The sequence below is a fragment of the Mesocricetus auratus genome, unplaced genomic scaffold (assembly GCF_017639785.1).
Source record: "Mesocricetus auratus isolate SY011 unplaced genomic scaffold, BCM_Maur_2.0 Super-Scaffold_100030, whole genome shotgun sequence".
NCBI classification, from domain to species: Eukaryota; Metazoa; Chordata; class Mammalia; order Rodentia; family Cricetidae; genus Mesocricetus; species Mesocricetus auratus.
The window spans coordinates 5479736-5504649 of record NW_024429211.1 but is presented as its reverse complement, the minus strand read 5'-3'; the positions used below and the strand labels follow the sequence as shown (position 1 = coordinate 5504649).

Below are 24914 nucleotides of genomic sequence, written 5' to 3'. Positions count from 1 at the left end.
CTTTATAAACAGGACCCCCCCCCAGCACTGGTTGTTCAGGGGCTGCCGGCTGCCTTTCTTTCAGACTTTGGGGACTTGGTGAATCTCAGAAAAGCTATCAGAGGCATTTGGAAAGGATTGGCTCTTCAGCTCCGCCCTTTAAAGGCTCAGGTGTTAGAATGTTCTCCTCTTGAAGAGAATCCTTTAAGGGTATGGGGCATTTTTGCAGTTCTACCATTTTTTTTTTTTTAGATCTTGCTTTAGAGTCTAGAATAAACAGATCTTTGTTAAGACCGTCTTTTATTCTTCCAGACTGTTACATGGTGTTCTGTTCTGCCAGGTGTTATGACTCACCAGCAATTCCAGAGAGCTCAAACGACAGAAGATGCATCTGAGCTAGGCCCACATCCAGGTCTACAAGCACACACTTCCTTGCCAAGGGATGCGACCCAGGTGTTTTTCTTAACGCATTCTCTCTGCTCCCATGCAATCCATAAGTGTGCATACGCTCATGTGTGTGCAGACTTTATGCAGAGGCATGGTTCAAACACCACACTGGTGTATATAAACGCACTCCCACTCACAGATTCAGACAAGCATAGCCCAGCAGTAGATTTAGGATAGATGTTAGAATCTCCCCAAAGCAGGTTGGAAAGATGGCTCAGTCAGGAAAATGCCTGTCATACAAGCATGAGGTCTCAAGTGCATGACACCCCCACGCTGAGGGCTTAGATAACATGGATCCCAGGGTCTCGGTGGTCATCCAGGCCAGCCAAATTGATGAGCTCCGGGTCAGCAAGAAGCCCTGTCTGGAGAAATAAGGTGGAGATTAACAGAAGTCTGGTGATACTCCATATTGACCTGTACCATAGTCTCGAAGCAAACAAGCTAATTAAAAGCCCCAGGACCGAATCCCACTTAGAATAGTTCAGGCACATTTTTAACTAAAGTAACATGGGTGAGTAAACCTCCTTTAATTGTGTCAGTCGGTGCTGTATATCTGATATTGAAATACTGTCCCAGCAGAGGACAAGCAGTTACATATGCAGCATTTAAAACGGATGCTAAAGTGCCAAAGACTCCTAATGGGAGACTATTCATCTGTATGAGTCTTGATCTCCTCATCCCTCTTACCTGAATTGGCTGCAGTGAACAAGGAGCTCCCAAGAGGAGGGGGTTGCATACAGGTACTCAGCAAGCTGGCCCTGGGGCCACCATAGTGCCTCAGCCAATATCCTCTGCACTCCCTGCAACTACAACAAAGCCCGGCGAAGAAGGGAGCCACAGCTCAGCTGGTTTCACAGAGCTGCTCCGGCCTCAGTGACCTCAGTCCCTGTCCTGGCTAGTCTTAGGTGGATACTAGCTAGAGCCATAAGAAAGGAGAACCTCAACAGAGAACGATGCCTCTATAACTCCCAGCTGTAGCACATTTTCTTAACTGGTTATTGATGTGGGAGGGCCCATCCCAGGGGTGGGTGGTGCCACGCCTGGGCTGGTGGTCTTCCGTTCTGTAAGAAAGCAGGCTGAGCAAGCCATGACAAGCTAGCCCGTAAGCGGTAAGCGGCTCCTCTCCATGGCCTCTGCACCCGCTCCTGTCCCTGCCCTGACTGAATTCTTTCTTGTCCTGGCTTCCTTCAATGATGTGCTATCGTTGCGCCCAAGTTCTGAACCCCAAAATCACCAAGAGGCCCGTTTCGATGCAAAAGCGAAGAGTCTTATTAAAGTCATTTAACTAACTAACCCCATTAGCTCAGGCCCTTTCACCCCGGCACCATGGCGGATGGCCGGAGAAAACACCCCAAGAAATCACGAGGCAGGGATCTTAAAGGGGAGTGTCCAGGGGTATGAAACAGTCTCAGGACTGGTGTGCTTCTAAGTTTGGATGACCTGCCCTGTGTTGATTTGTCAGCTGGTTGCTAAGGCCCATAGGCCCTCCCAGGGTGGTTGCTATGCTCTGCACATCACTGTTGTGCACTTGTCCGTAAAGCACAGCCCTGCCTGCTAACTTCTGATTGGTTCCTTGCCACGAGGAGGGCATCTGACCTCCTAGTGACCAGGACAGGAACCGCAAGGTCATGCAAGCACATGGTAACCTGTCATGGCTGCTAAAACGGGGAGACTGGTCACTACACTATAATAGTGGAAGGGGAAATCAAATAAACCATTTCCTCCCCAAATTGCCTTTTGGTCATGGAACTTCATAGGAGCTCTCAGTCCCTGTCTTCACTTCTTAGGAAAAGTTCTCACAGCAAGCCTCCCAGTTCAGGATGAAAGGGTGCATACATCTCCTCCCTTGTTTCCACTTACATTCTTCTGCTGTGTAGCGAGGGAGCAAGCAGCTCTTAGCCAACATTCACAGTGGAAGACACGAGACCCCCATCGTGGGCCTGTTTGTGGGCCCTGCGTTATCTAATAGTCTAGGATCTAAGTCAGAAACGACACACATGTAGCCTGTGACAGCTACGGCTTTATGATGCGAGTGACCCGCAAACAAAATAGCCTGTGCCCCTTTCCCCTGTGATATCCAACAAAGACCACAGAACAAAGGAAAGCAAGGGCAGGTTGGTATTTAATTTCTTCAAACTGAGTTTCCCCTCTGCTCTGTTGAGAATTGCTAGACACTGGAAATACACACAACCTCAGGGTGGGTATTGCCATTTACCTTGGTGAGCCTTGACTTAAACAAACACGGAATGGAAATGCATTGAAATCTGTCATTCTTGGTTTTCTTTTTACACCTTGAAACTTCTGGGTATCATCAAAATGGTGCCCTGAACTGCAAATCCAGCAGTGGTGAGTTAGACACCTTTGCTGAGCACTAAAGCTCCTGGGGTTCACACTCTCTTTCAGGGCTGGTATGAGTGGACTCTTATTTGGATAAACCCTGGAGAGAGGCCACAGGGGCTTCAAATACATGAAGGGTCCTGTATTGTTTGTGATATAACGATTACAGATTCAGCATTTTCTTTGTTTTTTTTTTAAGCTTTGCTGAGATACTCAAATACAATTCTCTCTGAGACATATTTAGTACTTGAGCAGCAATATTTCTACCAACTGCAGGCAGGCTCTTGGTCTCAATGCCTCTGGTGTCACCTCCGTCATCACCACTCAGCTTCTGTTGAAGAGAAACAATGATCCAATAAATACGTTTCATTGTTATTAAGATAGGGTTAGTATTGAGTAATATTCACACTATCCTTTCAGCCAATAATTCTTTCTTCATTTATTTTTTTTAAGTTGAACAATTTATTACCTGCATATCATAACGGTCAAGGTGAGCAGTGGCTGTGTGTTATGCATGTTAAACACATAGCCAAAAGACACTCTGTTTATTTAGTAATTATTATTGTTTTTGTTGTTATTGTTGTTCTCAGTACATCCTGACCATGGTTTACCCTCTCTCCACTCCTCCCTTTCCGCCTGTGCCTTCCCTCTTCCCCAGATCCACTCCTCTGTTTCCCTTCAGAAAAGATCAGACCTCCCAGGAATATCCACTGAACACAACATAAAAAGATAAAACAAGACTAGACACACACCCTCACGTTGAGGCTAGTCGAGGTAACCTAGTCAGAAGAAAACAATCCCAAGAACAGACAAAAGAGTCAGAGACAACCCTACTGCCACTGTTAGGAGTTTCACAAAAACACCAAGCTAACCACCATAACGTATATGCGGAGGACCTGGCACAGACCCATGGAGGCACTGTGCTTGTCACTTCAGTCTCTGTGAGCTCCTATGAGACCTGCTTAATTGAAGTCTGTGGGCCAGAGACACTATCTACAAGCAAAGCTTTTCAAAACTGGACTTAACCACTGTAGGTCACCAAAGAGCTAGTACAGAATTTTGAATATATGTCAACAACAACAACAAAACCCTCTCCAAAGTATACTTTCTCTGTGTGAATTATTTCAACCTTGTATTTCTTTTGAGGGATTGGCAGTTTTCAAGTAATAGCACAAGATAGTAACTATACAAAACACAGAATTTAGTTCTAAAACACGACTATTTATCAGCTCCCCAAACACATACATAAACATATATGTTTACAGATGCATATATATAAACCTGCACAAATCAGCCTCACTTATGAAAATGTAAGGAAGCTCAAAGCAGCAAATCCTGAGTCATCTTAAATGAATTTTAACCCTGGAACTCTGTTACATATTAGAAACTAGGGTTGGGAATGTGGCTCTATGGGGTTCAAGCCAGTGCACTGAAAAAAAATGAGTGATTGTAAAAAAAATTTTAAACTGGATCCTTTAAAAAAAATGTCTACTGCTGCCAGAAATGGTGTTACACACCTTTAATCCCAGCACTCAGAGGCAGAGGCAGGAGGACGTATGTGAGTTGGAAGCCAGCTTGATCTACATAGTGAGTTCCAACTATGGGAGGATAACTCCTCAACAGGTTTGGGACCTGGGTTTGATCATCAACACAGCAAAACAAAAGATTGATTTAGGAACAAATTAAACATATTGTGAAATGTCTCAGTTACGGTTTCTATTGCTGTGAAGAGACACCATGACCAGGGCAACTCTTATGAAGGAAAACACTTCACTGGGTGGCTCACAGTTTCAGAGATTTTAGCCCATTATCGTCATGGTGGGACTTGGCGGGTGTGCAGGCGGACATGGTACTGGAGAAGGAGCTGACAGTGGAGAAGGAGCTCTATTTTGCAGCTGAGGACTGTGAAGCCACAGTGCTGATTATCCTCAGAGTGCCGGCCGCAAATGGAACTCAGAGCCCCAAAGAAAATATGTAGTTACAATGATGAGCGATAGCCTACAGGCCACAGGAAGTTAACTATCTAACTGGGTGTAGCTTGAGCATAGGAGACCTCAGAGACGACCGCCACGGTGACAAGCTTCCTCCAACGAGGCCACTCCTACTCCAACAAGACCACACCTCCCTTTAGTGCCACACCCTTTGGTGGCCATTTTCTTTGGAACCGCCACAGAAACTTAAGCTGCAGTTTGCTCACAGCTGCCCAGCACCACAGTCTTCTCCCTGTGGTCAAAATATGCTAATCACCTTGTAACCCACCAGGAGTCAGATAATACCCGAGCTGCTCCATGCCTACTCAGAGAAAGAAGTCCAGCGTGTCTCACAGAGATGATTTGGCAGCATCAACTTTGGATATTTACCCTGGTCGCCATGTTCATCAGTTGGGAGAAGGAGTTGTCAGGCTTCCAATCCACCTAAGCTGATGGGTTTGCTGCAGTGTGATGTTAATTAACTGCTTTGTAAATACCTCAGCCAGTCTCCTTGCTGCAGGGATTCTCCGGATCTTTCACATTTTAATGAGCACTGGGACTCTGCAGAGGAAGACAAAGAAAAAGAACTTGCAGCCTCTTACAAATGTATTCACCCCCAGGTTTTATTTTTTTACTGAGCATAGCACAATTAGTCGAGAGTCTTTCCTGTGCCAGACATAAGAGAGAGCTCCTAGGCGTTTTTTCAACACAGCTTTAGCATTCAGAAGCTCTCAAAGCAGCTACTCCGTGAGGCTTTCTTGAGGCAAGCACCAGCTTTGACTTTCTGGAGATGGATTAAGTATGAGCGGCAGCCATTAAAGCTCATGGAAACCGATGAGAGGTTTGCCGGACTTCCTTGATGTGTATGTTCAGTCCACTCTGGCATCTCCAGTAGTGAGCTGGATGGGTTTTAGTTCCTGTTGTTTGAAATTATGTACTCCCTCCTCTGTGACCCACCTGAGTTCTCTCTTTCTGTCGCACGCCATTTAAACCTTGTTAATTAAGTGAAGCATCCTAACTCCCGAACTTGGCAAAAATAAAACAAATGCATTGGGAACCCTGCTGGGTATTTGAAAGGTTCAGGCATTACGCTGGCCTGCCCTGTTACCTGGCAAGATGCTCTCAGGCAGCACTCTGGCCAGGCCAGAGTTCTGTGAGAACCACCCAGGTGCAAAGGACCCCTTTAAAGGACTGACCCCTGCCCGTTTATGCTCTCTTACTCTCTTACTCTTGTCTTCCTCTCCATCTCCCCCCCTCTCTCAATCTCTCTCTCTCTCTCTCTCTCTCTCTCTCTCTCTCTCTCTCTCTCTCTCTCTCTGCTCTGCACAGGTTGGTTACCTCTCACCCCCCTTTCCCTCCCTGTCTACCAATAAACTCCACGTGGGATCCTTGAGTCACGGTTTGTGTCTCCTTACTGGATAAACCTAAACATTTTAACAACAGTATTGCCAACACCCTCACATTTGCAGCTGAGGACTGTGAAGGGCAAAGGACACACGCTTTGTGCAAAGCCACACGGCTGATTATCCTCAGAGTGGCATCTGCATATGGAACTCAAAGCCCCGAAGAGTATATGTAGTCACAACGATGAGTGATAACCATTCAGCATTCTCAACCTGGTAGCATATTAATTCATGTGTAATTTTTCCGTCCTGTGTAAGCAACTGTTCTATGGCTGCATAGACACACCATGGCCAAGGAAACACGTAGAAGAAAGCGTTTCATTGGGAGCTTGCTTGCAGTTTCAGAGGGCAAGCCCATGACTATCACCTCATTCCATTCCCTGCCTTCCAAAGGCTTGTAGCCATATTATTGAAGAAAAGAAGGAAGGAAGGAAGGAAGGAAGGAAAGAAAGAAGGAAGGAATGAAGGGGTGGAAATGACTGTTTCTGGGTATGGTGGAGGAGAAATTTTATTATAGGTAAAAGGGACCTATAATAGGTAGAGGCAGGGACATCTGGGAGAGTCCAGAGTGGACATGACTGTCACGTCAGCTGTGCGGCCTGTGTCCGAGAACGTTGACAACACAGAGACTCATTCAACGATGTAAAGAAAACTTTAAGCAGGCCCCAAAAAGGTTCAAGAAAACTTCCTAAGAAAGGCTCCCTCCAGAGAAGCTTCTGCTCTCTCCTCTACCCTGGCTGGTTCTGCTCTGACACCAAAAACTGATCTGGGCATGTCAGAAGAGGCGGTTAGTCTTTGGACAAGGTCGAGGTCAGGGCAGTTTCCGTGGGGAGGCCTTTTCCAGGAACTTATTGCCCCGGGCATTGTATTGATTTTGGTAAACATGTTTTTAGTAAACATTGTCTTACAGCTGCCTACTCCCAGGCCGAAGGGGAAGTGGGTCTCTGCTCAAGGTCTGGTGTCCCCACAATGACCATACTGAGCTGGGCTATGTGGGAAAGGGAGGGGCGGGAAGGGATAGGGGAGAGAAGAGAACCAGGTCCATCAGTCAAGAGGTCAAAGGAACAAAAGTAGCAGGTACCTAAAATGTCTGTATTATATAAGGAAGAGCCTCTGGGGTTAGAGCAACCTGGGCTGGAGTTTAGGGTAGAGGCCAGGATATGCCAGCCATACCCTTTCAGCCATAGGGCCTGAAAGATGCTGGGAGAACTTGGGCGTGGCCAGGTCTGCTTTGATATGTTAGGTAGGCACCTCAGCGTTTGCCCTGGGTTTGGAACCTAACTATCACAAAGCAAACTTCAAAAGTCCCCGCAGTCTTTCAGTATTGCAGAATGCGAAATCCAAATCTCTTTGGAGACCCAAGACAGTCTTTTAATTGTGACCTTCTATAAAACACAAGAGCAAATCACATACTTCCAGCACGCAGAGGCGCCGAATATCCGTTCCCTTTCCAAGAGAGAAGACTTGGACAGAGCGGGGTAGACTCTAAAACCTTTAGCTCTGTGCCCCATGCCAAAGGACTCAGAAGGCACCGCCCCTCCAGCTTGGCTTTGCTGACTGCAACACTCTTCTCTCTCTTGGGCTGATTCCACTTCCCGTCTGCAGCTCTCCCTGGAGGACATGGCTCTGCCACCTCCAACCTCCTGGGGTCTCCACACAACCCAGGCTTCCCTTTCACAGCTCCACAAACGGCCCCTCTGGGCCTACGCATGCACGGAGACTCTCCTGCCACACCCGGGGCCTCAGAAGCTTTCCTTATCTGAAGAGGAAGATTCCCGAACTCCTTTCTCACTGTGTCGTCGTGATTCTCAAGCCTGGGCCTCTTGGTCTGTGCTGCTAAATTCACCTGCCTGCTAGGTGTGGAGCATGGCTCCCTCTTTGAGTAACTTTTGCACAAGCTTCAACTGGCTGATGTTTTCCTCTTTCCTGTTACAGGATTAGCTTGGGTGGGCTCTTGTCTTGAGGACACTGCTTCCTTTTATTCCATTTAGCAGCAGGGCTCTCCTTTTCCCCCTCAGCACAAGCCTGGGCTCCATCGTCAGAGTTCCGGGTGCTCTCTCTGTCTCCTCAAACTGTACAACGTGTAATCTCTTCTTGTCTTACTTGCTCCTTTTCATTGTAGACCTGCGTAAGAGTGATTGCTAATAATGACACAGCATAGTCAACGTTAAGGAGTCCTGAAATCTCTACCAAAGAAATTGGTCCCAAACTCTTAGCCTCAGGCAGATTCTTAGGACAGGGAAAGAAAAAATAATAATAATAAAAAGATAAACAAAACAAAAAACACAACCAAAAAAACAGCTATACTCTTTACCAAAATATCACAAGAATTGTCTCTAGCCTAGTTGCTACCCTGCCCCCTCCGGAATCTCTCTAGTCCACAGTGGTCTCAGCGCTGCATCTTCTAAGCTCCTACTGGACTGGTCCATTAAGTCCATTTAGGTCATTCAGCTGCTTTCCTAGTCTTCCACATTCCTCCCCAAACCAGCACGGTTAGGCCTGTCATAGCAATACACCACTCTCCGGTACCAGCTTCTACATAAGTTACTTTTTCTATTGCTGTGGAGAGATATCATGTCCAAAACCATTTATAAAAGGTAGATGCCGGGTCAGGGGAGATGGCTCAGCAGTTAAGAGCACTGACTGTACTTCCAGAGAGCCTGAGTTCAATTCCCGGCAACCACATGGTGGCTCCCAACCACCTTGAAGGAGATTTGGTGCCCTCTGCTGGAATGCAGTACAGAAGATTGTATACACAATAAAATACATAAAATCTTTTTTTTTTTTAAAAAAAGGTAGATGCCTTTAATTCCAGCATGGGATTAGAGCAGGGAGTGTTCAGAGACAGGTGGATGTCTGTGAGTTTGAGGTCAGTCTTCTAACTGGGGCTTGCTTGCAGTTCAGAGGATGAGTCTATACACAACCTGGCAGGGAGCGTGGCAGCAGGCAGGCATAGCGCTTGAACAGTAGCTGAGAGCTTACATCTCATCCGCAAGCACAAGGCAGAGAAAAAGAACACTAGCAGGGAATGGCTTGGGCTTTTAAGATTTCAAAGTCCTCCAGAAGGCCACACCTCCTCCAATAAAGCTATACTCACTAATTCTTCCCAAACAGTTCCAGGAACTGCAGACCAAGTGTTCAAATGCATGAGATGATGGGGACCGTTTTCATTCAAACCACGACACCTCCTGAGTATCCCCCATGTACTTGGGTTGGCAATTTGGTAAGCATGATACCATACAGCCAAATGCCTTTGGCTTGAAAAGTCTCGTACTTCTCACACTTAACATTAAGTAGAACACTGATTTTCAGTGTTAAATTGCTGATATTTGTGTATTTAACATATTTTTTTTCTACTGATGGGCATTACTTCCATGAAGCAGGAACTGCCTGAATGCAAGCTCTGAAACACACGTTTCTGTTTTCCTCATCCGTGTACTGACCGGTTCGTTCATTTATTGCTCACCCAAGACCAGTGAGTGGGTTTATATTTTAAATGTCAGCTGTGTGTCCTCTGTGGGGGGATACAGCTGGGTTTGTAAAAGACTTTAAAATCCCATTCCCAAGAATCCCATAGTTGGAGAACAGCCACGAAGTAGTAAAAAGTAGCATATGTGTACAAGAACCGGGCCTGGGGAAACAGTACTTCAAAGGTGACACTTCTACAGGCTATTCTTTGAGTTGAAATCACAGCCCTCTCAGACCCAAGGTCTCTCTCTAACCTTCATCCAAAGCCTGTCTTGTAAAGGGAGGCTTTTTCCTTGAGAGAAGCCTTCCCGCCAGCCTGGTTCCAGAGCCGCATCAGTCCCAAATAAACACACAGGAAGCTATATTAATTATGAAGCTGTTGGCCTTGCTTGTTTCTTACTGGCTAGCTCTAACTACCCCATAATTGTTAATCTAAGTATTTCTCTTACCGGGGAATAGTTCCAGGCTTCCTACCCCATGGCATTACATCTTGACTCTCTGTGTTTCTCCTTCCCAGAGTTCTCCTGGACTCCTAGTCCCACCTATCTTGATTCCCTATTGGCCAGCAGTGCTTTATTGACAAATGCACAGGACTTCCCCCCAACACTGTCTCCTACCTCTGTCTCCTTATTTTAGTTACTGTTCCGTTACCTGGAACAGACACCATGACCTAAGTAATTTGTAGAATGGAGCCTTTAATTGGGGGTTTGCTTGCAGTTTCAGAGAGTTAGTCCGTGTTTGCCATGGCAGGGAGCATGGCAGCAAGCAGGCAGGCATGGTGCTGGAGAACTGGTTGAGAGTTCACATCAGATCCACAACTTGAGGGCAGGGAGAGCAAGACTGGGGGTACCACGGACTTCTGAAACCTCAATGCTCACCCGCCAGTAACACACTCTATCGACCTCCTCCGATAAGACCACACCTACCAATCCTTCCCGCATAGTTCCCTGACTGGAGAACAAGCATTCGAACATAAGAGCTATGCTGACTCTTCAAACCATGACGCCTCCTGAAACACACGAAAAGGCTTCTAAAAATTGTTTTCACTTACTTTGTGAGCGTCAAGTGTGCGCAGAGGTCATAGGGTACGTTGCTAGAGTCAGAGCTCCCCTTCTAGCATGCTGGTTTTGGGGACTGAACTCAGGCTGTCAGACTTCTGGGCATGCTCCTTTTCCTGATGAGCCATCTTGCCAGTTCAAGGAAGGGGCAAGTTCCTTTACAGAACTGAAGACGGGATTCCCGCGAAGATTAGCTCATGGAAAAGATAACAACCCACAGAGAGCCCAGACAACTTTGACCTAAACTACTCTATCCTGAGGTATTGCTTATCTCCCCCAAGATAGTTTAATCCACTTCTGAAATAGTCTGACGCCTCACCATCCCCCACCTCCCGAAAGGGTCAGGGAGCTTCTAAACCCTAACGGATGTTGGTAGAGTGCGGCTCCCAGGAACCAGACAAATATCTCTGTCATTTCTATCTGCCCATCATGACTTTATCTCTCCAGCTGAAAAACTGAACCTCTAGGGGTGTGGGAGAAGGTCCATTGGCCTCTACAGAGGGAGCCAGGGGAATTCAGAAGAGTCCCTGTGTCAACCGTAGGAGATGGAAGACAGACCCGGGGGGGTGGGGCACTTTACAGAGAGATTACCTGGAATATAGTAAGGAATAATAAGGAAGGTAAAAAGGTGTGAGAAGAATTAAGGTGATGCTAAACCAAGGTAGCACCTGAGGTGTGACCAGCGTGTCCGTAGTGCTAAACGGAAGAGGTTGTGGGTCAGAGGCAGGAAGTCAATAGCAAAAATGCTGACAGTTTCATAGAGGGAGAATTTGTCTAGAGTACCGTGTGACCTTTGTCCTAGGCTTGGGAAGCTCAGTTCAGCATTCCTGCCATTTTGAGGAAGGTTATTTTTGTGAGGGCCATCTTGTGCATCGGTGGGCGTCTAAGAGAATTACTGGATTCCACCCACAAGATGCTAGTAGCTAGAGGCTGCCAAGTCTCTTCTAAAGGGAAAACAAGACCTCACTCAAAGATCATTCGAGCATTTTCATGATTCAGGTGTAGTATTGATCAAAGACTAGAGTCAAGATTGGGTAAAGGCCTGTGTAAGCCTCATAGGTAGGGTCAGGGTGGGATAAAACATCACTGGAGGAATGTTTGGGTCTAACTAATATTAGGGTAGGAGTCACTGGGCAACAGTGGGAAGTTCCACTGGTAAGAGTCCCATTAGAAGTGTGTGTTGGTAAGGATTCCCTTTGAGATTCCTTGACACGAAGCAGGAAAGTCAAGAGTATTAGTCAGCTTTCCACAGACACGACTGTATTTAGTCAGAGAGAAATCAACCGGAAGGGGAAGAGTTGGGTACAGTTCCCACTGTCAAGGTTTCAGTCTGGGCTCCACATGCCCCCCCCCACCCCCCACTCAGCCTGTGGTCCAGTAGTAATCATGGCAGAAGCATGTAAGTAGAGGAAACGGCTCACTTCATCAGACAGCAAAAAGAGAAACGGAAGGGTCCAGGGACACAACATCTACTTCTTCCCTCTAGGCCTATCCGTTATAGGTTTTACTAATTTGCAGGATACAAAAGCTGACAACTACACCTGTAATACGTGTTGGAGACCCAAACTGTAACAGACAAATAACAACTAAAAGTCTCTTTCAACCACTCCACAGGCTGTCACCTAAGACCATGTGTTAAGCCTCCTAGGGAAACGTTTTGGAACAGAGGGATGGAGTAAGAAACTAGCAATGGGGACCCAGATAGAGAAAGATAGCAGAGGAGACCCGCAAGACCTCAAAGTCAGAGGTCGCAGAGAGCAAGAGAGACAGCTATCCATGGAGTGTCTGGGACAAACGTGGCCAGTAGTCTAGGAGGGAAGGAGGACCTGGGGAACAGTGAAAACATGACAAGGCCAGCACATCCCATCACCAACGACATTAAAACTGCCTTCGGAATCAGATGCCTTTGGTGTTAGCTCTCATCAGTCCTGTTCTGCTTGTCTTTCTGCCTGGCGTGCAATTCTGTACTATCAAGCTTCAATGTTCTCGACGGTCCAGTGATCATTCTTCCATACACACGTGACAAGCCCCAGCTTGTCATTTCACCCAGTCCCTTTCTTTCCCTTGATAGCTAATGTAAATGTAGACATTGATATAGCAACGTCGTTTCCCAGAGTTCTAATGTCAGCTCATCCTTGCACATTGCCAAGGCCACTCACTGTCCACACCCTGTTTCCCCCCTCCCTTACACCCAGTCTAAGTTATGGACTATGTGGGCATCTTTCTAAGGTCCCATTTCAATCATTCTATTCCTCTGCTCAGCAGCCCATCTGTGAGTCTCTCGTGAGATAAGGCCCAAATCGACCCACCTTCACTTGTTATCCAAAGCCTTCTCCTCCAAGGCCTCACCCACAGACTCCCACAGTGAACCTGCCATCCAGCCTCTGCAGTGTCACTTCCTTCCGGGATGGTCCCCTTCTTTCCAGGGCCTCCGACTCCCGAGCTTCTTTTCATCTCTACCTCACTGTACATCGTTATCTATACGATTACCGTATCCTCCCTGGAGGCTGTGGATTTGCGAGGGAACTGCCGAATTGCATCCGTAAAGACCGGCGTGCGGTCAGTGCTTAGTGAATGCAGGCTGAGAACGGAGGGAAAGAAACCAACAAAGAAGCAATTTCAGTATCATCCTGCTGCATGACTTTTTTACTACTATGGGTAAATGGACACCAAGAGACACAAATGCTCGTTGGAAATTACCCACTTTAATTAAAGAAGAAGAGGAATGGGGACTTGAGGGAGAGGGAAGGGAGCTCTGGCTTTGTCTATTGGGTGAAAGCTTTCTCTGGAGAGAGAGAGAGAGAGAGAGAGAGAGAGAGAGAGAGAGAGAGAGAGAGAGAGAGAGAGAGAGAGAGAGAGAGAGAGGGGAGGTAAAAAAAAATCAAAGACCACCATTTAGATCTTTCTGGAACTCACAGACAGAAGTAGCAATATTGTGTAATAATAAATAGATTAATTAATTGATTTGGAGACTAGAAACATAGTTGTTTGACAGCTAAAAGCACTTGCTGTTCTTGCAGAGGAGTAGGGACTCCCATGGCAGCTCAAAAAATCAGCTGTAACTCAAACTCCAGGGGATCGAATGCCCTCTCCTTGACTTTTCAGGCACCCAAGCGCATAGGTTTTACACACACATAAATGCAATAAAGATAAAATGAATGCTTTAAAAACTAAGCTTATCTAGCTCTAAAGATGGTTTTCGTAGTTATTAAAGAAAACTGCGGTGATAATTTCTGCTAATGTAAAATATACCTGTTTTCTCTCTATCTGCATGGATACATTTCAAAACCCCTAGTGGATGCCTAAAACTGCCAATGTCCTGGTTAGCTTTAATTATCAACTTGATATAACCTAGAGTCATCTGAGAAGGGAACCTTGAAAGAGGAATGGTCTAGATCATGTTGACTTGTGGGGAACTGCCATTACTGCTAACTGGTGTAGGATGACTCAGCTCCCTGTACTACGCCTGGGCAGATGGCCCTGAAGCTGTGTCGAAAGCCATCCTGTCAGCAGCATCCGCCATGATTCCCGATGTACCTCTTCGAATATGAAGTGAGCTCCTTATCTTAAAGGTACGCTGCATGGTATAGTAGCCAGGCCTGTCTTCAATTTCCTGCCTTTATTCCAGTTAGTGATACACAGGGATCTAGAGTAGATAGTTAAAAACTTTTAAAAAATCTTTCCTGGGACTAGAAAGTTGCCTCAGTGGTTTAAGAGCACTGGCTGCTCTTCCAGAGGACTCAGGTTCGACTCTCTGCACCCATATTCCAGTTTACAGCTGTCTGTAACTCCAGTTCCAGGGGCTCTGACTCCCTTTTCTGCCCTTGTATGCCTCAAGCACACACATGATACATAATATACATACATACATACACACATGCATGCATACATACATACATACATACATACATGATACATAATATACATACATACATGCATGCATACATACATACATACATACATACATACACACACGCATGCATACATACATACATACATACATGATACATAATATACATACATACATACACACATGCATACATACATACATACATACATGATACATAATATACATACATACATACACGCATGCATACATACATACATACATACATACATGATACATAATATACATACATACATACACGCATGCATACATACATACATACATACATACATGATACATAATATACATACATACATACACACATGCATGCATACATACATACATACATACATACATACATACATACACACACGCATGCATACATACATACATACATACATGATACATAATATACATACATACATACACACATGCATACATACATACATACATACATGATACATAATATACATACATACATACACACATGCATACATACATACATACATACATACATACATGATACATAATATACATACATACATACACGCATGCATACATACATACATACATACATGATACATAATATACATACATACATGCATGCATTCATACATGCATACATACAAAACTAAGCCTTCCCTCCCCTAGTTTGCTTTGGCACTAAGCATTTTCTCAAAGCATCAGAGATTAAACTAGAACAGCATGTCTACCCTTTTCCTATAAGTGTGCACACAAACTCAATGCCTTTCCCTCTGACTGAGCATTTGCCACACGTTATAACCATAATTTCCACAATTTGAGATGGCTTAGGAAACTATCGTGAACTTCTTTTGCCTTTTTTTTTTTTTTACCATAAGATACATGGAATTCTTTTCTCATCATAGAACTCAGCGATCTCAACACACGATTGTTTTGTTTTGCTTCTTATTGAAAACTTCTACCTTGTCATTCAAGGAAAGCACTTTGATTTCTCATTACAATATCTGAGTTGCCAGTGTCAATTCTTGGTTCTTAGGACAGTATTAAGTGTAACAAGAGTAACTTCACCAAGACTAATGTGATGGCAGCTAATTGAATGAGTAATCAATTTAGTCACTAAGGAACTAATGGGTAAGTAGTATACATACAGTGAAATGTGGGAACATCAGACCTTGAGCAGAGACCCACTTCCCCTTCTGCCTGGGAGTGGGCAGCTGTATGACAATGTTTACTAAAAACATGTTTACTAAAAACAATACAATGCCTGGGGGCATTAAGTTCCTGGAAAAGGCCTGCCCACAGAAACCACCCTGACCTCGACCTTGTCCAAAAACTAACAGCCTCTTCTGCCATGCCCAGATCAGTTTTCTGGAGTCAGAGCGGAACCAGCCAGGGGAGAGGAGAGAGCAGAAGCTTCTCTGGTGGGAGCCTTTCTTAGGAAGTTTTCTTGAACCTTTTTGGGGCCTGCTTAAAGTTTTCTTTACATCGTTGAACAAGTCTCTGTGTTGTCAATCCCCGACACCCTCCGCATGTTCTCAGACACAGGCCGCGCAGCAGATGCGACAGTGAAAATACTATGTGATTAATATTTTAGGTAGGACGATGTAGGAAGTAGGCAACAATGTAAGAGTGCATGGTCTTAGTCAGTTAATAACCCCCAAACCAGAGACTCAACTGTGTAAGAAATATCTAATGGGTATACATGACTACAGGATCTGGAGGGACCTGTGCTTAAAGAAATGCATATACTCATAAATTTTACTGAGCACAAGGTTCCATACTCCTGCCCAGACCAGACACTGATGAGATCAGGTCTGCTGTCCTTTAAATGAGTAAGGAAAGCTTGCTCACAAAATGTTTGGCAAGTTGTCCGTGGTCCTATGTTTTCACAGTTGAAGGCATGAGTCCAGCCTTCTACCTGCCTGCCCATTGGGCTTCATGAGAGCAACAGCTACGGCCATGTGATTTTCTTCTGGATTATTTGATATTTTAAATCGCTTCCTGATCTAAAAGAATTCACCCATGGTAAAATGATCCTGAAGATACCAGTGAACTGGAGCCTGCAAAGATAGAAAGTCATGCACCAGGAGAGTCTTTGCACTATTCTGTTCAACAGGCAGAGCCATGGATGATTGTAGGGGACAGTGGGAGCCTGAAAAGAAAGAAGGATGGACAAAAAAACTCAGAAGCTACAAGGACAAGCTTTGTGACAAACTCTACAGCCCTGGTCACAAAGTTAAGCATGGGATCCCGTGTGAATGCTTTAATTAACTCACTAGAAAGAGCCCAGAAGGATGGCAAAGCTGGTTCACTTACTTCACAGAACAAGGTCCAGGGCATCTTCCAGGAGACAGGAAGAAACATGTCCCTGAAGTACGTTTTCTAAGTAGAGACAATCTCTGCTAATGCCCTAAGAGGCCAAGGGGAAAGCAGAACACAATAGAAATACTGAATCTTTAGTAGAAATTTCTCTACTGGATACCAAAAATTCACACCTGCACTGACAAGGGCAAGCTCACAGTCACTTGTAGGATCTCATAATCTAATATTGCCCACAACCGCATAGGTTAATCCCAGGGACAGTAACAAACGACAAGGTACACAGCAAACACGACTTAGCTGAAGACTAAATCAGTTGACTTTGAGTTCAGGTAGGTTTGATCTAATTTCAAATGCCGTTAAAATAATTTTTCCCCACCTGGAGACAGAATGGAAAGTTGAAGGGAAGGATAGAATGGGGGGAGGAGACTCTGAGCCTTGGAGATGGAAAAGCTATGCACCCAAAACCCCAGAGTACCTTGAGGTTTGGGAGCATCCCAGATTGACGCGCGGTGGGAAATGGGAGCTCAGGCCAGGCCAACAATCCCAACAACCTGGAGAGCAGGCCATATCTAAATGAAAAGAGCAGTTGTCCATATCTAAATGATAAGACCAGTTGTCTCCTGGGTCATTCATACCCTTCCCAGCTGGCTCTGAGTTCTTCCGATCCCTGCTCCATCCTAATGCAGAGGAGGGTGTTTCAGGGCGCCAGGTCTCCAGACCAGTACTGTTTTTTTTTTTTATCAACTAGCAAAATAAGTGTAGCGATCATTGCCCCCCAATGCACATACTCACATGTAAACCCAGCAGTGGCCCTTCACTGGATGCCTGAAGCCATGAGAATGCTGAACCCTATAACATAGGTACTAATTTATAAACCAGGCACAGTAGATAATACAGTAACGGTAAACTAGAGCGATAGCCTGTAACAAAAATTTCATGGATGTTCTCTATATATCCCATTGTATTAATCCTTCTTATAATGATGACCGAGATAGCTACTAAGTGACTGGTGACATATACGACAGCATGGGCACACTGGTCACAACTACAATTCACAACCAGGGTTAAGATGAAGGAAGACAACACAAACTTTGATCATGATACTCATAATGCCTGCAACTTAAGGCTTATGTGTTGCTTATTCTACAATTTTCCTTTTTAATATTTTTTAGATCATACGTGACCTCGTGCAACTAAACTATTAGAACGTGAAACTGCTTTCTAAATTTGAGGAAATGCATAGCATTTTATGAACCAAAGTGTGTCCCCCTCAAAATGTACATGCCAAAGTCTTAGCACTTGAGAGTTCATAATGGACCTTTATTTGGAGACAATCTGCTTAAAGAAGCAAATTAAAGTAAAACCATACTTATTAACACAATCCAGTATAATAAGTATCCTGGTAAAGACAGGACACTGACATGAGGTCACACACAGAAAGACTCAGAGAGAAGGCAGCCATCTGCAATCTAGGGGAAAAGGCAGCAGGAGTAATGAGCCTTGTTGACTCCTGGTCTCCAGAACTGAGACGTCTCTCAGTTTTGCTTTGTTTTGTTTTGGGTTTAAGATTCCCAGTTTGTGGTACTTTGTTAAGTCACTACATTGGCATCTTGCTTTCCTCTTCAGGTCACTCTGGGCTAATATAACTCAAGATGTACCTGAATGTTTCCTAGTCCCTTTCTCTTTGTGAAATTTTATTTACTTTTATGTGCATGGATGTCTCACCTGAATGTATGTCTGTACCATGTGCCTGCGGTGCCCCACCAAGGTGACAAGAGGCTGTGGTGTTACCAACAGTTGTCAACAGCTGCCCTGTGGGTGCTGGGAACTGAACCCAGGTTGCATTTCAGATTCAGACTGGTTTTTTTTCCCTGGGCCTTTGGAGACAGGTTTTCTCTATGTATCTGTGTAGCTCTGGCTGTCCTGGAACTCGCTCTGTAGACCAGGCTGACCTCGAACTCATAGAGATCTGCCTGCCTCTGCCTCCCGAATGCTGAGGTTAAAGGCGTGTGCCACCATTGCCCAGCTCAGACCTCTTTTAAAAAGGACAGTTTTGCCAGGCGTTGATGGCTCACGCCTTTAATTCCAGCACTCGGGAGGCAGAGGCAGGCGGATCTCTGTGAGTTTGAGGCCAGCCTGATCTACAGAGCAAGTGCCAGGACAGCCTCCAAAACAATACAGAGAAAGAAACCTTGTCTCGAAAAACCAAAAAGACAGTTTTTCACTCTGTGTAGACCAAGATTCAGGATTCTACCACAGAGTTCTTCCTGTCTTTGTCTTCCCTAGTTCTAGGCTCAAAGACACATGCCGCCACACCTGGCTCTATTCCTTTTTTCCCAACCTCTTTAGCGCTATCTGTGACCAAGCTTATTCCAGAGCCACAGTGCTGCAGAATATTATTTTAAGATACGTTACATTAGTTTATGCTGGGGAACATCCGTTTTAACGGTGGGAAGATGTGTTGCATCCTTTAATGTTGCATTTGTTCAACTCTGAAAGGCTGTGCTACTGTGCCTGTTTGTCTAATAAAGACCTGAACAGCCAATAGCAAGGCAAGAGACAGGGTAAGAGTGACAGGCTGGCTGAGGGAATAAATAGAAGGAGAAAAAAAAAAAAAAACAGGGAGAAGGAAGGGAGATCAAGGAGCCAGGGAAAAGAAGGAGACAGCCACCCAGCTACACAACCAGCAATGGAGTAAGAAAGAAAGAAAAGTTACACAGAAATAGAGAAAGGTAAAAGCCCCACAGGCAAAAGATAAATAGGACAATTTAAGAAAACCTGGCTAGAAACAAGCCAAGATAAGGACGGGCATTTGTAAGTAAGAGTAAGTCTCCAGGTGTGATTTATTTGGAGCTGGGTAACAGGTCCCTCCCCAAAAGAGCAGAAGAGAAAAAACAAACAAACAAACAAACAACAATAACAAAACAACACCCAAGTGGACCTCGTTTACAACTGAAGAACAGAATTCTAATGCCCTCTGATTTCCTACACCAGTAACACAAGACATGCTATTACTAGCTTGAGAAATGAAAAATTCTGTATTGTCCGATTCAGACAATCAGTTTGAGAGACGGGGACTAAATCTGGAGCCTCCACAGCGGAAATGCACTGCCCCAGTCATTCCCGAGGTAAACGCAGTAAGTGGCCCCTTCTATGGCCCTTTGAGGCACAGAACATGAACCTGGGTTTACAGAGAGGGGTGCCATTTTTCAGCTTTCCACAAAATTATGTTCTACCTCCGAGTGTACCTTGGTTGCATAACTCCGAAGTCACACAACAAGGGGGAAAAGAAACAGGAGTGGTATTGAGGTTTGGTATTCATCCATTCTGGAGATGTAGAGAGGAGTGGCGCAGCCAGGCAGGGATTGGTGGAATCACTTCTATATGAAAGGCAAGAAATAATGCTGAATCAAAGCCAGAGCTTGTGGCATTTTTAAGAGCAGGGCCTTGCCCCTGAGATCATAACCTGCTGCCACATAGGTGGAAAATTAAAGGCTTGGGGTAAATATCATCATCACCATCATCACTATCATCACCGCCGTCATCACCATGTGTGTGCACCTGCATAAAATGAAGATTCTGCTTCAGAACCAGGAATGGCATCTGATGTTGTCTCATTTTCTTTTATTTTTAATTGATATATGATATTTGTACTTATTTTATGCAGTAAAGTATTCTAATTCAATACATGTTTTCAATGTGTGCTCATCCAGTCGGGATAATTAGCATTTTGGACTCAGCTTTTCTATTATGTGGACATAATGGAACTTGCTCTTTTAGATTGTAGTTGCCCTACTGTGCTTTTTAGTATTAAAATGACTCTCTCTCTCCCTCCCTCTCTCTCTCTCTTCCTTTCTCTCTCTGTCTCTCTCTCTCTGTCTCTCTCTGTCTGTCTCTGTCTCTGTCTCTGTCTCTGTCTCTCTCTCTTTCTCTCTCTCTCTCTTGCTATATTTTGGTGCCCGGCATCCTTGTTCTTGCTCTCCATTCTCCTGCTCTTCTTAGTCCTAATGACCCCCATCCTACCGTCTGTGTCAGTGTGGTCAAATCCTCAGAGGGCGCTACCCAGGCTGTTGCTGGCCCCAGGTGGTACTTAGAGGGTTCAGAATTTACAACATTCCGGGTTCACTCACCAAAAAAGTAAAAAGACGTTTGAACCACTTTACCATCTTTTTTTTTTTTTTTTACGTGAATTTGAATATTACAGTCCAGGAAGGACAAGCCACGCAGCGAGCCAGGCTCCTGCAAGGCAACTTGGACAGCAACCTAACGTGAAGCATCTGGGACAGAGCAGAGCTTGCTCGGAACTGATGCTGTAATTACAGAGAAATCGCAGCCTGTAACTCCAGGGAGGACCAGCTGTGGGACCTGAATGCAGCCTGTCCTCCACTGGAGTTGCTTAAAGAGCTTGTGAAGTCCAGGTTCACTCCCCCCAATGGGTTGGAGACATGTACGATGGATCTGGGAGAAGCTGGTGTCGAGTCCCAGTTGAGCTCAACCTTGGGAATCCAGAAGGCTCTGCAGCTGGGCGCTCTGCCCATTTCTTTCCAAAATGCAACTCGGATTTCCAAGTGTTCCAGATACCTGCCCCGGGGTCTGTGAGATTCTCTAGCCAGATGTTTTCCTTCCAGCTGTGCTCTAGACCCCACCCTTTCCCACAGCTTGGCATGCTACGCTTTGGGGAATGTGATGCTTCGATTGCAGACACCTCACTGTGGAAGTAAGTGAGAGTATGCATAGCATTGTGATTCGAGCGGTGCAAAGGTAGCGTTTCCCAAGTGTCCATGGGTGACTGAGTCTGGATGACAGCCACGGTGTTCCAAAATTCAGCTGGGCATTGGCAGATGCCACACGGGGGGGAGTATTTGGGGAAAACACATCTGTACGGTCCACACATTGATGCTTTCTCCTGCCGCTGTTTTCTGAACGCAGTGTAACAACTGTTTACATAACCATCTCTATAGTAAGTGCTAGACTTCATCCAGGGAAGGACCAAAGGCATATAGAAGTAAAAACACAGGTTATACATTGAAAGACCCCGAATTTATAGAAATAAAATATAAGCTTAAACAAGGAGGGCACCCCACTAGAGAACTTGGGAAGTGAACAAAGGACCCCATCCCAGGAACTGGCCAAACCACAGAATGAAATGTATGGTTTAGCAACCTTAATTGCAGAAGGGCTGTAAACCCACAAAAGGCCAATTCCGGGCTGCTGACCACCTGTGAAGAACTTACCAGGGCATCAGAGATGGGCAAACAAGATTCGTGGGAAGCAAAGAGATGATAACTACCATTTACTTAGGGAGAGATGATTAACTCATACCAAGGTTTGAGGAATTTACAACGTGTAGGTCAGGAAGACATCTACTTCCCCTGGTCAGTAGTCACATACCCCCCTGTCACAGGATAGGGACCCCTCCCAAAGGCTTGTGGTTTTTGTCTTTAAAAGCTGATTGTAACTGAACCTCGGGGCCAATCAGTCTAAAAGCTGACCGAGAGGCCCATCTGCAGATGCCTAATTAAAGCCTCTTGCGTGTTGCATCAATTGGCGCGTGGACTCTTGATTTTTGGGGTGACGAATCCAGCTTGGGGACCCCTCCTCAATTAGGGGTACCCCAACAATATAAACACTATTCCTTTTAAAATGCAGACTTAAGCACCCTAAACTTGTTGTTCCCAAGGTCCTGGACGATTCCCTGAAGATACTGAGAAACAGGCTGTGTACGTACAGTGTGGGATATTATCCCTTCTTAAGGAAGGAAGGGTATGGCATGGCAGTGCATGTATGCTGTATGCAACCTCAGCATTCAGCAGGCTGAGATAGGAGGATCATACGTTCAAGACCATCCTGATCTATAGTGAGATAGACCATACCTAAAAAGACAAACTGTGATGTCTATTCTTGGTTGCCAGCTAGAATTAACTAAACCCCAAGTGACTGGGTATGCCTGTGAGTGATTTTTTTTCTTCCTTAATTAAACCATTTGAAATAAGAAGGCCCACTTTTAATCTGGATCTTTTAACATGGGAAAATCTACCTTTACCGTGAACCGCATCTTTGGCTGGCAACCTATATAAAGGACTTGGAAGAAGGAATCTTGCTCTATTTGCGTAACTCTCACTGGCAAGCCTGTCCTGTCACTGGCGTTAGAGCCTGCTTCTTCAAGATTCTGATGTATACTGAAGACCAGTTGAGGCATCCAGCCTCACGGACTGGGCGACTCCTGAATTCTCATACTTCTGTTGGTAGACAGCCAGCTGGCTGAACCACACCCTGTAAACTGTGTTCCCTTCATCTAGAGGATACTGACTAATACAGAAACAGACACAAAAGAAAAAATTGAACAAAGACATATACCGTTTGAGGTAAGGAATAGCCTAGAAGCAAGACTTCACTTCCCAGGTCTAAGGGCTTAGTCAGACCTTGACTGAGCACACACAGATTCCCCCTTGGAGAAGGGATTGCCTGCACAGCCCAGACCAGCCTAATACTGTGTTGGCCAAGCTTGGCCCGCAGACAGTGTCAAACCATTGCCTAACTTCCGCGGGGCCTCTGCACCTGAAGGTCTGTGGAGCCGGCCATTTCTCTCCTGCTCCTAGAGTTTTCCCTGTGTCCGGGAACTTGGGAAATGAGGTCTAGGCTGTTGCAGGCTTGGGTGTCTTGGTGAGAGCCCAAGTTCTTCTTCTAAGTTGGCCCTTGAAGGCTACATTGTCTGAGTCTGAACTGAAATGGTTGGAGGTAAAAAAAAGGGAGTGAATTGAACATAATATGAACCCTATATCTCAGCACCCTCATCGTATGTAAGGGAAAGGTGCCCAGGTCTAATTGCACCTAGAGTTCATCTCTGAGTGTTATCACAGTTCTCCCGAAGGACGGTCTCTCAGGACTCAGCACTCATTTTTTTGAAGGAAACCCTCACCTGTCCTCTCCTGGTGAATGCCACCACCCACCATGAAGTGCATGGCTCAGATGGAAGCCAACCCCCTATTTTCAGAAGGGACTGGGGAGAAAGCAAATCTTAGGGTACCTCATCTTGGGAACTGAGAAGTAAACTGGAACCAGGAGACATTGGTAACAGCAGCTCCTCCAGGCCTCAGCCCGCCTTTCCCGGCCACGCCCTTCCCGGCCACGCCCTTCCCGGCCACGCCCTTCCCGGCCACGCCCACGCTGGAGCTCCCTTCTTAAAGGATGAAGAACATTAAGAAGCTTCTAGTACCAACGGTCTCCCAGAGTAAACAGAGAAGTGTGCTCAGCTTGCTTGGTGGGCCGAGAGGGAAGGCTGCATGGGAGAGAGCAGAAGTTAGATGGGCTGTGGTCAGAATAATTCCTATGGTACTGGCTCTGTTTGTATGCAAATTTTAAATAGTGTCTCCGACTCTCAACATGAAAACGTTTGGGAGGCTTGGGATTTTGAAGTAGTGTAGTGTCACACACACACACACACACACACACACACACACACACACACTCCAACTTCTTGCAAACAGCACTGTCATTCAAGGCCTATAACATTCTGCAGTGGTGTCTGGAAAAAAAAACCAAACGACGACAACAATAAAACAGCAGAGCTGTGGCTGTCCCAGCCCTGGTCCTCCTCCTGCCTGGCTCTACAGGGTGAGAATATTGCTCCAGTCATTCAAATGCAAACTGCTCCCCAGTCCCCAGAGCCAGTTAACTCAGACCCCTCTAGGAAAGTGCTTTTCATGGCTCCCCAGTGAATACCGTGGAAACCATGAGTGATTCAATAGCACCGGTGAAGCCAGCCATACATCTGGATCCTAAAGATGCAGTGGTCTTTCTTTCTGAAGTCACTGGTGGAGGGAATGAGGTAGGGCGGAGGGACTGCTATTGCTTCATTCAAATAATGCAGGCGCACCACAATACCACTCAGTTTTATTGTATTCTCCATCAACAGAAATCGGATGTGGTAAATACAATAACTCACTTGTCATAGAGTCACTAGTGGTAAAAATGGCTTGGGGCTTACGATGTTCAGGGGAAAAACAACAAGAGTCTGTTTCAGAACTCTTGTTGTCTGTAGGACAGGAGTTTCAAGCAGGGA

General features: G+C 45.4%; 1 long non-coding RNA gene across 1 annotated transcript; it reads right to left on the bottom strand.

The window, feature by feature from the left end:
* Positions 1-2530: 2530 nt before the first annotated feature.
* On the bottom strand, positions 2531-24016 carry LOC121134811. The gene is made up of 3 exons (XR_005872021.1): positions 23880-24016; positions 5124-5294; positions 2531-3094 (listed from the first exon to the last, which is right to left on the bottom strand). It is a non-coding gene; the product is annotated as an uncharacterized LOC121134811 (long non-coding RNA).
* Positions 24017-24914: the final 898 nt, after the last annotated feature.